Raw genomic sequence first — 17,017 nt, 5'->3', positions numbered from 1 at the left:
AATTAAAATTTTAAACCTTGTATGAAAATAATTCCGAGTAACACTGCTGCGAATTCATCACGAGACTCCACGAACAGCAGACCGCGTGATGGCTGTATACGACGAGGCGCAGCACAGAACGTTATTTGGAGGTTTCAGAATTGGGGTGTGCTTCTGGAAGCCCACCGAGAATTGCACAACCGCGAAGATGCAACCTAGACTCGTAGCATAACTTAAGAACAATTTACAAATGGTTCAAATGGCTCTTAGCACTATGGGACTTAACGTCTGAGGTCATCAATCCCCTAGAACGTAGAGCTACTTAAACCTAACTAACCTAAGGACATCACACACATCCATGCCCGAGGCAGGATTCGAACCTGCGACCGTAGCCGCCTCGCGGTTCCAGACTGAAGCGCCTAGAACCGCTCGGTCACTCTGGCCGGTCAACAACTTACAGCTCCGACTTTTCAGGCGATTTTATCGTATGTGTGGTGCGCATTGATATTAAGTCCGAAAAGTAAACATTTTTAAATGTAAACCGAGATCGTTTTGCGCTAAATATTCTGAAGGAATGATCTAGTTCCTTGAAGATAGCAATCGTTAATGTTCTTGGTGCCATGAGCATTTTTGCTTCGAATGCTTATACGGCAAGTACCATTTATTCTGTTGTTCGAAGGAAAATGAGGACATGTGACATGTGACACAGGTCGTCAAAGAGCATTTGTAAGGCTGCCACGGTTAAAGTATAATTAATTTAATTCCACGTAACTGTGTCACAATGTAGAAAGGGGTAGCGACTGATTGAGTAGGGATAACATTAGCACTTTAAACATTTATTTTAAAATTAATATTTCGGAGTCGCTCCAACTTAGTCACTGATGACCCAACTAAAATACTCAATACATTTATCGAAAACAGCGTAAACACTACCCAAAAACTTATTGCTTTCACAGAACCATTATGTAGAAAAACCTGTTACTGCAATACCAATAAAATTTACAATTTAATATCTTAAAAACTGAACCTTTTATACAAACGTTTCAATTATTGTTCTTCCTTATGAACTTCAGTTACCTTCATCTTACTTATATCAGAAATCAACTGCCTCCTTTCCACATTAACTCATGGGGCGCGTCTAACTAACAAATCTTTAAACTTATGAGAAAATACAAGTTAATGTACAAATGTTATTTAGGACATACAGAAGTCTCAGTGGTAACCAAACGATCCTAATGTTCACTAACATTAGTTTTGATACAACTATAATGGAACATTGCTTCCGTTTTAGTAATATCTAGTTGTGTCACGACCGCTGCTCCATAACGCACCTTGTCCAGCGCTATGTTCCATCCGTCTACCTCAGTGCACATAAATAAAAGACAAAATCAGCTACATATAGAAGGCAAATAGCTTCAACTGAAGTCAATTGACGTCATAGTTCCCTCACGAGGCCTTATACTAGCGTTATTAATAAACAACTAGACACAAGTGAGCATCAAATAATTCTGTAATTAGCAACAACCTCCACTTTATGAATCTCTTTAACACAACACACTCAAGCAGATATTTAGTCTCTCACAACACACTCAAGCAGATATTTAGTCTCTAAGTCAAAGGCAATGTACAGAACCACAGGGATGAGCAATGTGATATTTACGCCGTGCAGGGTGGCCGAGCGGTTCTAGGCGTTACAGTCTGCAACCGCGCGACCGCTACGGTCGCAGGTTCGAATCCTGCCTCTGGTATGGATGTGTGTGATGTCCTTAGGTTAGTTAGGTTTAAGTATTTCTAAGTTCTAGGAGACTGATGACCGCAGAAGTTAAGTCCCATAGTGCTGAGAGCCATTTTTTTGTGATATCGACGCACCATAAGTTAATGTTCGACCAAGATGATGAGCCTACAATTTTGGCGAATAATAGTACTTGTTTGCAAAGTTTGCACTAATCCAGCGGCTGCATTAAAACTTCACGTATGTGGCCACTTGAGACATGCTAGAGGTACCGCTGACTGGTTTTAGTCACCGTCCCTCCTATTTCCTCCATGACCGAAGCTAGCCGCTCTTGCTAGCGTAGCTTCCATCAAGTGAACACCGGCGACTCGCATGACGCCCCGCCTTCCGCAGGTTCCTTCCGTCTCCGTGTCCCTCGCTCGCCCTCCACAAACACCGATCTTCCTCTCTTCAAAACCTGCCAATTCCAGAGATAAACCCTTTTTTCTCCTCAGAGGAGTTCCACATACAGAGGCAGCCAGTCCGGCCAACGCAGATCAGCTTGTGCCAACCTAAATCACCGTGTCGTGCGCAGCACAATTTTTTTACTAACCCAAGTCGTTTGAGAAATTTGTTTGCCTACATTTTTAATTACTCCTTACTGACTACCTTATTAACCCTCCTACTGCTGCCAGTTTAGATACGGAAAAACTACGAATAAGAAAAACTACAGAACAGATCTGAGAATCGAACACATGATCTCTGCTCTCCAGGTAGATGTCTTGGTCGTTACGCCAGAGACGTTTTCGTTGAATAGAATTTAACCTATGGGTACGTAAGCGGCAGTCGTAAAAGTTTCTTTCCACAATTCATAGGAAAACAAGCGTTTGTGAACACCACATATGATGATAAATGCTCAGTTTTCAATTACCTATGGATTCCGTCAAGTCTGAGTCAATTACGCGTCATGAACTTTGGGTGTTGACCCAGAATACCTTAAAATCTTTCATTTTAGGTTGTACTCAAGCTACCTTCAACTACGAGGCGAATCGCTGGTAGTGTCTGAGGCCTTCCCCTTGTAAGTACCAACACACAACATGGCGCCTGTGGGACTTTGGCTGCGTAACGTAGTAGTAGACGAAAAGTGCCGAAATGTTTTGAGAGATTCTCTGCTGCTCTGTCTCGCCAGATCGTCTGGAATAATTTGGCAGGGTTAAATAGCCCCATAAGTGCTATCTTGTAAGTAATTATTATTTTTTCCCTGGCTGCCAAGGTCAATTCCTGGGTCGGGGCCTGACAAGTGGCCGGCAATGTCAACACGTGTGTCGGAGCCACTTACGGTATATTGGCGAAGCCAAGTCGCCGCTTCATCGCCTCCCTATGTGGCCAATTAGGCCTCAATTAGCGTGCGGTTCCTCTGCTTTGAACCCTGACACGTGGCTATCAGCGGGCGAACTATGACCCAAGCTATCTTCCTGCAGGGTCGACGAACCATTAAGAGCGTGTAGTTACGGGTAAATACGACGGCGACAATAGAGTCGACCGCTGCTATAGCTGGCCGTGCTCTTCTGGCCGTCCGAAATTAGATACGCAGGCCGAAGCAGGCATCCTAGCGATCACCACCTCTCTTGATACCGTCTCGTCCTACAGTTTACGAACTTAATGTTTATTTGACCAAATCTGTGACTGGATTCAGAACTTTCTAGAAGGTGGAACTCCGCATGGTGTTCTCAACGGGAAGAAATAGATGTGAATGTAGCAGCTGGAATACCTCAAGGGAATGTTACAGTGCCTGTAAAGTTTACTGTACGTATAAATAATATTGTGGACAACTTTGGAAGTTTCATGAGGCTGTTTGCAGACGATGATGATGTCTGTAGGAAGGTTCCAACACCAGAAGACCTGCAGAGAACCTATGACTGGTGCAAGGACTGGCAGTTGACCTTAAGGTTAAATAAATTTAGCGTATTGTGCGTAAACAGAGCTACATGTTTATTCTGCAGTTCACAAACGCCTGGCAGAGGTTCATCGAACCTACTTCAAGCTATTTCTCTTCCGTTCCACTCTCTAAGAGCGCGCTGGAAAAAAAAGAGACTTAAATCTATCCGTGCGACCTCTGATTTCTCTTATTTTATTATGATGATCGTTTCTTTCTATGTAGGTGGGAGGCAACAAAATATTTTTGCACTTGGAGGAGAAAGTAGGTGATTGAAATTTCGTGAGAAGATCCTGCCGCAACGAAGAACGCCTTTGTTTTAACCCTAGAACACTAAAGGGGGAAAATGTTACATTGCTATTAACCCGTCGTAAATTTTACTACTTCATATTTTATTCGAAGAAAGTCATAATTTATGGTTTGTGCACTACTTTATTAAACTTATAAGGTCTCCAATGGTACGTCACGTACAAAATAAGAAGGATGAGATTAGAGTTTAACGTCCGTCAACAACGAGGTCATTAGAGACGGAGCACAAGCTCAGATTAGGGAACGATTGGGAAGGAAATCGGCACTGCCCTTTCAAAGGAACCATCCCAGCATTTGCCTGAAACGATTTAGGGAAATCATAGAAAACCTAAATCAGGATGGCTGGAGACGGATTTGAACCGTCGTCCTCCCGACTGCGAGTCCAGCGTGCTAACCACTGCGCCATCTCGATCGGCGCAAAGTAAGTACAAAATGTCCTGTTTTACACCCTGTACTGACAATGCCAAACTGACGGGAACCGGGACTTGCTACCAACTACAGTCGCAAATTTTACGAGGGATCAGTAATATAGGGTTAATGACTGTTACCCCAATTCGCTTATCATATCCCTGACACTCTCAACCCTACATCGCGATAATACAAAATTAGCTGCCCTTGTTGAACTTTTTCGATGTCATCCGACAGTTCTCTCTGATGATGATCCCCTGCTGCGATGCAATACTAGGTAGTAGCTTCAGTGGACCTTTTGTATTTTCTAAATGCTTTGTTAATAAATCGGAGTCTTTGGTTTGCTTTCCCCAGAGCATTATCTATGTGATTGTTGCTCTAAAGTTATTCGTAATTGATCCCTAAATATTTACTTGAACTTACAGTCTTTAGATTTATGTGATTTATCATGTAACCGAAATTTAGCATATTACTCTTAGTATTCATATGAATAACTTCACACTTTTAATTATTTACAATCAATTGCCTCTTTTAGCACCATACAAATGTCTTGGTTCAAATGACTCTGAGCACTATGGGACTTAACATCTATGGTCATCAGTCCCCCAGAACTTAAACTACTTAAACCTAACTAACCTAAGGACATCACACAATATCCAGTCATCACGAGGCAGAGAAAATCCCTGACTCCGCCGGGAATCGAACCCGGGAACCTGGGCGTGAGAATACAAATGTCTTGTCTAAATAATTTTGCAATTGGTTTTCTTCATCTGATGACGTTACAAGACGGTAAATGACATCATAATCCTCAAACAATCCAAGGGGGCTGCTCAGATTGCCTCCAAGATCGTTTATGTATATCAGGAACAGTAAATGACCGTTTACACGTCCTTGGAAAACGCCAGATATTACTTCTGTTTTACTCGATAGCTTTCCGTCAGTTCCTTCGAACTGTGCCCTTCCGACAGGAAATTACGAATCCAGTCGCACAACTGAGACGATACTCCATAGGCACCCAGTTCGACTGTAAGTCGCTTGCGTGGAACCGTGTCACAAGCCTTCTGGAAATCTGGATATATGGAATCAAAATGACATCCTCTGTCCATAGCACTCGTTACTTCGTGAGAATAAAAAGCTAATTGAGTTTCTTAAGAAAGATGTTTACCGCCGCGCAGGGTAGCCGTGCGGTTTAAGGCGCCTTGCCTCGGTTCGCGGGGCTCTCCCCGTCGGAGGTTCGACTCCTCCCTCCGGCATGGGTGTATGTGTTGTCCTTAGTAAGTTAGTATAAGTTACATTAAGTAGTGTGTAAGCCTAGGGACCGTTGACCTCAACAGTTTGGTCCCATAGGAACTTACCACCAATTTCCATTTTTAAAAATGTTTTCTGAATCCGCGTTGACTATTTGTCAATAAATCGTTTACTTCGCAGTAAATCACAATGTTCGACCACAGTATATGTTCCAAAATCATACTACGTATCGACATTAGTGGTATGGGTCTTAAACTCAGCAGATTACTCCTGTTTCCTGTCTTGGGTTCATAGTCATACACGAATAAATACACTCCTATTCGGTTATATTATCGGTGGCAAATCACTGGACACAATAACAAACATAAAATACACAAGAGTAACCTTCTGGTGTGACCTAAGTTGGAATGGTGACATACAACTAGTCGTAGGAAAATTAATTGGAAGAATAACATGCAGTCATCCACGAAATAATTGGCTTGAAAACGCTAGATCAGCAGGCTTAGTCATGCTCGTCAGTATGGGACGCTTACTAAGTCACATTAATAGTAATAATAGAGAAGATCGAATGAGGGGTTGACGCGTTTCGTTAAGCCTTCGTTAACTAAGCACGGGTGCTTTACGGAGACGACCAACAAACTACAGCAGCAGACGCTGTAATACCAGTCAAAAGGATAGCTTACAGAACTCTCGTTTGACCAATCTTGGCCGGCCGCGGTGGTCTCGCGATTCTAGGCGCGCAGTCCGGAACCGTGCGACTGCTACGGTCGCAGGTTCGAATCCTGCCTCGGGCATGGATGTGTGTGATGTCCTTAGGTTAGTTAGGTTTATGTAGTTCTAAGTTCTAGGGGACTGATGATCACAGCAGTTGAGTCCCATAGTGCTCAGAGCCATTTGAACTATTGACCAATTCTTCAGTTTTTCTCCTTTGTGTGTGTTCCATATCAGGTAGGCTCAATAAAAGAGATCGGTAACATCCTAAGAAGCAGCGTCTTTCGTCACAGGTTTGTTTAATAAGCGCGACGGTATCACGGAGATGCTTATCAAACTCCTGTGGCAGACGCTACAAAAGAGACGTTGTACATCACGGAGAGGTTTACTGTTAAAATAACGAGAGCTCACGTTCCAAGAAGAGTCAGGCGGCATACACTCCTGGAAATTGAAATAAGAACACCGTGTATTCATTGTCCCAGGAAGGGGAAACTTTATTGACACATTCCTGGGGTCAGATACATCACATGATCACACTGACAGAACCACAGGCACATAGACACAGGCAACAGAGCATGCACAATGTCGGCACTAGTACAGTGTATATCCACCTTTCGCAGCAATGCAGGCTGCTATTCTCCCATGGAGACGATCGTAGAGATGCTGGATGTAGTCCTGTGGAACGGCTTGCCATGCCATTTCCACCTGGCGCCTCAGTTGCACCAGCGTTCGTGCTGGACGTGCAGACCGCGTGAGACGACGCTTCATCCAGTCCCAAACATGCTCAATGGGGGACAGATCCGGAGATCTTGCTGGCCAGGGTAGTTAACTTACACCTTCTAGAGCACGTTGGGTGGCACGGGATACATGCGGACGTGCACTGTCCTGTTGGAACAGCAAGTTCCCTTGTCGGTCTAGGAATGGTAGAACGATGGGTTCGATGACGGTTTGGATGTACCGTGCACTATTCAGTGTCCCCTCGACGATCACCAGAGGTGTACGGCCAGTGTAGGAGATCGCTCCCCACACCATGATGCCGGGTGCTGCACCTGTGTGCCTCGGTCGTATGCAGTCCTGATTGTGGCGCTCACCTGCACGGCGCCAAACACGCATACGACCATCATTGGCACCAAGGCAGAAGCGACTCTCATCGCTGAAGACGACACGTCTCCATTCGTCCCTCCATTTACGCCTGTCGCGACACCACTGGAGGCGGGCTGCACGATGTTGGGGCGTGAGCGGAAGACGGCCTAACGGTGTGCGGGACCGGAGCCCAGCTTCATGGAGACGGTTGCGAATGGTCCTCGCCGATGCCCCAGGAGCAACAGTGTTCCTAGTTTGCTGGGAAGTGGCGGTGCGGTCCCCTACGGCACTGCGTAGGATCCTACGGTCTTGGCGTGCATCCGTGCGTCGCTGCGGTCCGGTCCCAGGTCGACGGGCACGTGCACCTTCTGCCGACCACTGGCGACAACATCGATGTACTGTGGAGACCTCACGCCCCACGTGTTAAGCAATTCGGCGTTACGTCCACCCGGCCTCCCGCATGCCCACTATACGCCCTCGCTCAAAGTCCGTCAACTACACATATGGTTCACGTCCACGCTGTCGCGGCATGCTACCAGTGTTAAAGACTGCAATGGAGCTCCGTATGCCACGGCAAACTGGCTGACACTGACGGCGGCGGTGCACAAATGCTGCGCAGCTAACGCCATTCGACGGCCAACACCGCGGTTCCTGGTGTGTCCGCTGTGCCGTGCGTGTGATCATTGCTTGTACAGCCCTCTCGCAGTGTCCGGAGCAAGTATGGTGGGTCTGACACACCGGTGTCAATGTGTTCTTTTTTCCATTTCCAGGAGTGTATTTCTTTGATGTACATGATGTAAAATGACCATAACAAGGAATTTGGATAAATTACAACGAACACGGAGCTTTCTGTTACTCACTTTTCACACCATTTATTCGCGATAAGAACAGGTAAGGGGTTTAATCATCTGCTAACTCAAGTACCCTCTCCCCTACTTCGAAAAGTGACTTGCGGAGTGCTGATAGTAAATAAAATTTTTCTGGGTATGTGACCGCATTTTCAATGTATAAGACTTTTCGACGTTTCGGTCACTGTTGCACATAGCCTTCCGCAGGATGTTTTTGCTGAGTGCTAGTTTTTAAGTAACAGTTAGCAAAAACAAGCTGAGGAATACCATTTGTAACAGTGGCCGAAACTTCAGAGTACAGGGTGTATCAGAAGAATCAGACGATTTAAAAAAAGTCATAACTGTTATGTTATTCGAGATATGTGCCTGAACAACGTAGTGTTGGAAAGAGCAAACTCACAAGTTTTACATGGTTTACTTGGATCCCGCTAGGTGCGGGAATTTCAAATCAAAGGATTACTGAACGATGGGTCGGTCGGACTGGATCAAATGTTTCAGCCTTACATCACTGGCCTCCAAAGTCACCGGACCTGACTGTATATGATAATTTCTTGTTGGGGTTTATAAAAGACTGTTTATATGCCTCCATTACCAACAGCAGTGAATGAACCAAGACATCGTATAACAGCAGCTGTGGAAACTGTAACAAAAGACATTCTCGTTGCAGTGTGGGGACAATCTGAGAACCGCATGACATATGCCGTGCATCTCAAGGGGGCATATTGAACACCTATGAAAAGTATGAAAAAAACGTTTTTGAGTTTCCCGTTCGTCAAAAACAAAATTCATTGTGTATGTTTATTACTTTCAGAAATATAGACGTGCCAAATCGGATGAGTCTTTTTGATACGCCCCGTATTTTACACATTGACAATGCCGTCACATACCCAGGAGAATTTTATTGTCTATGACTACGGCCGCGGAAGCTTACGCTTGCACAGATGGAGATAGTTTAGTGCGATTCACATAACTGGAAAAGTGTCTGAACTAAAGAAAGTAAAGACAGTTAATACTCCTCAATAGCTATTTTCAAAATTAGATACGGTGTAGTAAAATAGTTGTGAATACTCCTTCTTTTTCCTATCATTATCCCCCATCTTCATCCACTCGGAATGTTAATCTTGATTTGCCAATGTTAGTCGTAGAGGGTGATCGGATGCCTTTCCTGTCTCCACTCATTCTTCCCTGGGACGAGTAACCCACCTGTCTGCGTCAAGGGTTATCTCATGTGAAACTGTGTGAACGTTTTCGAAGTGGTGTAACGTTGGTACCAGTGCGGTATTCATTTATTAGAGTATGAGAAATGGCCTAGAAGCCACGTCCAGTCTGACCAGCTCATCCTCCCTCTTCGTTAATCTGCTGGGCGGATTCGATGCAGGGTCTGCGCGCCTCCTCGAATCCTGGAAGCGGTTACCGTGCAGGGAATGGCTGTGTTTACTATTCTCTCAAACATAGTCAGTGAAAATTTCAGCTATATACGAATAGAGACGTGCCACGTGGGTCTTTTTAAATATATTACCCAAACTGATGTGCCTGCATTTTGGCGCAAACAGCAAACGTAGAAAGTTCATTTCGAAAACAAACTCCCAATTCTTATAAAAATTAACAAGTTTATCGTTAGAAATGTGAAATGATAAATTTCCAGACTTTCGAGCGTGTGTTGAAATAAGACATAAAGATAGTTATGAGTGTAGAAATTTTATGTATCAAAGCTTGTGCAATGTGCCTGCGATGTGAACGGCAGGGAAATCCTTTTCGTAACATCACAGCACGACATGTTAGAAACGATATCTGACTCTGCTCTTGGTGGCAGTCCATCGTAGTACAGCAAAAGCTATCGAATCACAGAAACTGACATCGTTAGAGCTGTTTCCTGATTCTCACACACAGTTCCGGTGTCGAGGTAACTGCTGTCTACAGTATGCCCTTCTCGTAAGTGACTTTCCACAGCAGTAAAAACGTAACCATCCACGATGTGAGATATGGGGCATTTATTTCAGTGGTGGCACGTGCGTTTATTTTTGCCCTTACTTCTTCTGAGCAGGTGAACGAAATATGTCAGATCATATGTCATTGGGTTTCTCCCGATGAATTATGGGATATAAAAAAAATTGTGCAACATACCCAAGGCAAAATTTTGCTTTAGGAAAATGTACTCGTATACCACTGTTGTTTACTCACTTTCCTGATCCTGTGAATGGTCGTTAAACCTCTTTATCTACATCTACATAGATACTCCGCAATCCACCGTACGGCGCGTGGTGGAGGGTACCTGTACCACTATCAGTATTTTCCTTTCCTGTTCCACTTGCAAGTAGAGCGAGGGAAAAACGACTGTCTATATGCGTCCGTATGAGGCCTAATTTATCATATATTCGTGGTCCTTACGCGCAATGTATCATGGAGGCAGTAGAATCGTTCTGTAGTCAGCTTCAAATGCCAGTTCTCTAAATTTTCTGAATAGCGTTCCTCGGAAAGAATGTCACCTTCCCTTCAGGGATTACCATTTGACTTCCCGAAGTATCTACGTAACACTTGAGTTTTATTCGAACCTACCAGTAACAAATATAGCAACCTGCCTCTGAATTGCTTTGATGTCTTCCTTGAATCCGACCTGGTACGGATCCTAAACACATGTGTAGTAGTTAAGAATAGGTCAACTAGCCTTCTATTTGCGGTCTCCTTAATAAATGAACCACACTTTCCTAGAATTCTCCCAATAAACCGGAGTATACTAGACGCCTTCAATACCACAATCCTCACATGCTCGTTCCATTTCATATCGCTCTGTGTGATGTCGGAATCATAAAATTTTCCCTGTCATTTTGTAAGATGGATTTGGGAGGTACAAGCAGTAGGCACCGTAGGATAATACAAGAAAAAGCATGAGAAGTTTTATCACCTACGCTACGTCGAAAAATTCACTTTAGCTAAGAATGCTCTGGAGAAAAGTCACCAGATCAAATCTGACGAAACCTCTATCGTGGCTCGCAGTAACACTTTCCGGGACTGTATACTTAAAATGAAATGAAATGAGCGTTTGGCGTCATTGTCCGGGAGGCCGCTTGCGGAGCAGGTCCCACCGTCTTGGTGCAGGTCGTATTACATTCGACGCCACATTGGGCGACCTGCGCGATGGATGGGGATTAAATGATGATGAAGACAGCAGAACACACAGTCCCTGAGCGGAGAAAATCCCCGACTCAGCCGGGAATCGAACGCGGGCCCGTAGGACGGCAATTCGTCACGCTGACCACTCAGCTATCTTTTTTATTTTTGTTTTTTTAATATAAAGTCGTCGTGCGACTTGTACTTAAAGACCAGTTCTTACAGGAGCGCCTGAAGTGTCTCCACCTACAGCAGGCCAGCTCGTCCAAACGTGTCTTCTCATTGCGTAGGCGTGGGTTCTGGGTAGCTGATCTATTCAGTTCGGTTCGGTGAATACAGTTTTCAGCTTCTCAGTGCTTGGACGTTCCAGCTACGAGGTGGGTCATCGGAGGTACTCCGTAAGAAATTGGAAAAATATTGCTTATAGCGTGGGCTGCGTATCAGGAGGCAGTGTCGTTCGTTGAGGTAAGTCCAAAATCCTAGCGTAGACTTGCCGCCAGAAGTAAAAAGATAGTGGACCGTGTGGCCACAGATCCAATTCACAGAGTGAGTTTTGGCGGAGGGGTAGAAAGTCTTATCGGGGTACAAAAGCATGTGGACGTCGATCTGAGTCGGTGTCTGTCGAGTAAGAAACGCCAAAATCCGCCGCGCAAGTATCCAGACGTCGAACGCTGTGCACAGTGGAACTGGTGGTCATCCGTGTCATCCACTCCACAGTGGGTGCAGAGGGATGAATCGGCAAGATGGATGCGGTGTAAACGATCTCGGTTAACTTGTTTGCCATTCACGGTAATGTACCACGCTGATTGAACGTCTGATTCGAGAAAACGCGCATGGATCGCCTTCCATATGTGTCGCCACACGTACTATGGATACTTACGTTTGTTGAGGTTTGACGGGCGCCACTGTTGTAACAGTTCGGAGACTGTTTTCGTGAGGTACAAACGTGTAAGTGGTAAGGAACTGAACTCCAGGAAAAACCGTTGGATGTAATAAAAGGGAGTTGGAATGGTCTCCTATCGGGGCAGACTGTATACTTAAAGAAGCTGAAACTTCCTGGCAGATTAAAACTGTGTGCCGGACCGAGACTCGAACTCGGGACCTTTGCCTTTCACGGGCAAGTGCTCTACCAACTGAGCCACCCAAGCAGGATTCACGGCCAATCCTCACAGCTTCAATTCTGCCAGTACCTCGTCTCCTACCTTCCAAACTTCACAGAAGCTCTCTTGCGAACCTTTGCAGAACTAGCACTTCTGGAAGAAAGGATATTGCGGAGACATGGCTTAGCCACAGCCTGTGGGATGTTTCCAGACTGAAGCTATAGAAATAAAAATCACCGACAACGTACTTAATAGGGAACGCGGCCAGCAGCTCAGCGAGGCCTGGGATCCAATGATCGCGAGACGCAGTAAACGCGGAGTTAACGTATGTACAGGGTGGTCAGAAACAGCCACGAAAGCTTGTAATAGTGTTGCAGAGTAGGTTGTGCTGCGAAATAATTCAGATTAAAATCGATACCTTGCGCCGTTTTGAAATTAATTAGCGCTGAAGTTAGCCAATCAGGCCGTCGCGAGCACAAATTCAAGTGGCCCATCAGAGACGGCGTCCCCAAATGTGATCGTCGCTTGGTTTCCTAAAACCGAACAAGAGAGCAATACAAAAACTGGACATGGGACGGAAGCATCGAACCCGGGCTAAAGACTGAGCAGTCTCATGTGCTGTCATCTACGCTATGAGAACAACTGACACTATTTGTGTCTGACTGGCCGCTTGACTTTGCACGCACAACGACTTGATGCTAATTAACTGGTAAACAACGTATCGAATACTTTGTTAACAAGCTTTACAGACTGTTTCTGATGCTGCTAGCACGTGTCGTCACAGAGCGCAGCTACAGTATGCGAGGGTGTACCAGCTGCCCATTAGCAGTTATTCACTTGACAGTGGCCAGAAAGTGCTTTGTCGAAAGCTCTTGGCAATTTGTCCCCTAACTTACAATTCCTGAGCTGCAGAAATGCTGTAGATGAGGCTCTCTCGTAGGACCTTGCACCTTGATGAGCACCTGTTCAAAAATGGTTCAAATGGCTCTGAGCACTATGGGACTTAACTTCTAAGGTCAACAGTCCCCTAGAACTTAGAACTACTTAAGCCTAACTAACCTAAGGACGTCACACTCATCCATGCCCGAGACGGTCGCGCGGTTCCAGACTGTAGCGCCTTTAACCGCTTGGCCACCCCGGCCGGCGATGAGCATCTGTGTGACGCAGTCATGCTTACTATACAAATTCTTCCGATACGCGCTGTATTGAACAGATGAGAAATACTGCTAACTGCCACCAGAACCAATAAAGTTCTACAAACGTCAGAGCTGTTTTTATATTGCTCTGCGAGATTTGTGTCAAATTAGGAACTTAATTCTTTCTTCTTAATTGTATTTTGCTCACTTAATACGTTTTGTACGTGTTTCAGGCTATTAATTTTACTTTAAACATTACATGCAACCTTGTCAACGTCCATCATGAGCGAGAGTCCAAGATAATATTTCGGTTTGTGCGTAGATATATAACTTTGTTTTGGGTGAGAGAGGTAGATTGTTGCTGGCTCCACGACAAGAATTGGCTTTATTATTTGTACATGAAATAATGCCTCTATGCTTTATCAAACCACAATATCTACTGTGAGACATGGACAAATACGGACCCAGCGTTTGTTTCTGGATGGTCGCGCGGGGAAGGGCGGGGGTGGCGGGTGGGACGCTGTCTCTTAGCCCCCCTCCAAAATATTATTTATCTTAACCTCCACATTTAACATTCCGCAGAAGTCTAAGATTTTAATAGTAATAATAAATAGATTATATGTTTTATATAATAATAATAATTTTTTTATGTTATTGATTCGTAATATTCCCTTGCTTTTGGGGGTGGGAAGGGGTGTCATAAACCCTCTCCCCCGTTTTGATTCACGCCTGGACTTGGGATCATAGTAAAGAACGAGAACGTATATGTTTCCAATGGCGTTCAAACAGAGAAAAAACTAAGTCCAGTTGACCCTAACTGCCGATTTTCTCTTCCACGTCATACAGTTCTGTAACCAACATTTGTCCGAGTAGCCTGCACTACAATTCCATTGACAAAACAGTGTTGGAAATTACACCTCCGCGTGCTCTACTGACAGAAATAACACAGGCCATTGTCCCCACGGCTTAAGTTAACAAGCTCCGAACGCGGAAGCAACGCCCGAAGACAGCCTGGAATTGGCAGCGGTGAGGCATCAGTTGCATTACAGAGACGTATTACAAACTTCTATGTTACTGTTCCGAGCGAGTATACTCTTTTCGTGTATTTCGATTTATAGGTTAGGCGTGTAAGGTGCTTCCACTTTCGTATGGAAGGTCACGGTCTCTTTGAGTGAAAATCTGGATGAGGTTAAAAGCTTGTTATGAATACACTGGTGCAAAGCTATGAAGTCCTTGCGGCGTTTCCCATGAATCGCCGTTTATACGATGTAATAAACTGCTTTGTTGCATGCGTATTTGCTAAGAGTCAGAGTCAACGATGAAGTCTGCAATGGCGTACGAGGCAGATGTGACTACGACTCTCAGAACAGAAGCAGCAGTCCTCTGTTTGTGGGTTACAACACAGAGGAGCTTCATCTTGTAGGAAAGTAAGAGTTAAAGTATAGTCGCTGTAAGAGTAAGACAAGGAGATAGGTACAACTGCTGTTATGATACCTGCAGGTGTGGTCGGGAGGACGTCAATGGCTTCAGTTCTGTAAATGGAAACCACATTATATTTCGTTAGTACACGTAGTTCGGTGCTAAAATTATCTTGATGGGTTCCTCCTGGGTAAAATATTCTGAAGGTAAAATAGAGTCCCATCCTGATCTGATTTTCGGGTCGGGGGGCAAGCTATTCAGGAGGAATATTTTGAATCAGAAAAGGAAAATTATTCAAACTAAGTCAGCAAGAGTAGGAATAATAATGGAGAGGGATACTCGAAATAAAGTTTAGAGTTATCTGCAGCAAACAGAAAGTACATTGATAGTCAACCTGGTATCCAATAGACAGTACAATCGTACAAGTATTCATACCAACCACAGATGTTTTCTAGTTCTTCATGTTTCTTATCGTAATTTTTGCAGTGTCTCGATACAGATCACAGTTATTCCTTCTGAAGAGAATCTCATATGTGTTTAGATGTATCCATTGCTCTATCTATGAACTTTGTTAGTACTAACAATTTCCTATCTATATCATCTCCAAGTGATGGACTTTCCGAACAATGAAACATTTGTCATATTTCTTTACAGTTAATCTTCTTGATGTAATTTGTCACAAGTCCCACATTTTCTGCAGTTTGTCGCATTTTTCTCCCGCTCATGGTATAATACATATTATGATCGCTTAATGTTGTCATTCCATGCTCAGGCTTGCCAGCCTTCGAAACGGACTGCCGCTGCCATATTTGCTAGAGTAACGTCTTTGTTAAATTGCTCCTGCACGCCCTTCGTTAGTTGTCGAGTTTGGAGTTAGTTCCTTGATGGTTTCGCCTAGTTGCCTTCCAGAGTCACCAACTTTGTGCTTGAATTCAGATTTCTCGTTTGCAAAGGTGACACACACAGGTGGCTTAATCCCTCCTGTGTGACTAATGTCTTTTAGCATCATTACTACTCATGACTATCTTCGTAAAAATGAAAACACTCTGTAACGTACTATGTGTGTAAAACAATGCGTTGAACTTTCTGTCACTTTAATAATATGGGATTACCTACTGGAACAGCCAGATTGTCCAATACAGTCTCACCATTCCTCATCGAAATAAAGAAAGATAAAAGTGGGATAATGAGAACTGCCAGTGCTTTCTATAAGTTTCAGAAAGTGACAGCAAATTGAACTTAATATGCTGTGTCTCCAAGAACCTTATATTAGGGAAAGGAAACATGTCAGTAACTGCTCAGATAGTTACCCACGAACGAAATCATATGGTTAGAATGTCCGAAAGAACAGACACCATGCGGAATCCGCAACTGTAATACTTGTTACGTAAATTGTAGGTGGAGGGCGGGGGGACGAAAGAAAAGGAAAGGAACTGCATCGCGACCTTAATGCGGAATAAGCTTTGACAAGTGAAAATGTATGCGGGAGCGGGATTCAAACTCCGGATCTCGTGCTTGCTAGGCAGTTGCATTAACCACTGCGTCACCCGCACACAGTGTTTATCGCAATTGCACGGACTATCTCGCCACGCCTCTCGGCCAATCCACATTCCTACCTAACGCCACTGTATCCGTGTGACGCAGTCGTTAACGCAATTGCCTAGTAAGCACGAGATCCCGCGTCCGAATCCCCGTTCGGCACACATTTTCACTCGTCGCTTCTTATTCCGCATAGAAGTCCCAGTATAGCAGGCATCAATAGTTCCTTTCCTTTCGTTTCTTCCCTTCCACCTTCAGTTTACACAACATTTATCACAGCTGCGGATTCCACATGGTGTCTGTTCTTTCAGACATGTCCGAAAGAACAGTCACCACGCATTGTTACCATATGCTACTGTTGATGGATAACCATCTGAGCAGTTATTGGCATACTTCCTTGCCTTAATATACGATTACCGGAGACACAACATATAAAGTTCAGTTTTCTGCCACTTTCCCAACGCTATAGTTGCACTGGCACT

At 44.4% G+C, this 17,017-nt stretch overlaps 1 protein-coding gene and 1 non-coding gene across 3 annotated transcripts in view; one reads left to right on the top strand and one right to left on the bottom strand.

The window, feature by feature from the left end:
• LOC126297622 (monocarboxylate transporter 10) overlaps positions 1-17,017 on the top strand; it is a 428,114-nt gene that overhangs the window by 161,541 nt on the left and 249,556 nt on the right. The window lies entirely within an intron of this gene.
• Trnas-uga (transfer RNA serine (anticodon UGA)) lies at positions 12,416-12,490 on the bottom strand. The gene has a single exon. It is a non-coding gene; the product is annotated as a tRNA-Ser (tRNA).

This window comes from Schistocerca gregaria, chromosome X (assembly GCF_023897955.1).
Source record: "Schistocerca gregaria isolate iqSchGreg1 chromosome X, iqSchGreg1.2, whole genome shotgun sequence".
NCBI classification, from domain to species: Eukaryota; Metazoa; Arthropoda; class Insecta; order Orthoptera; family Acrididae; genus Schistocerca; species Schistocerca gregaria.
This window is presented reverse-complemented; position numbering and strand designations above follow the sequence as displayed.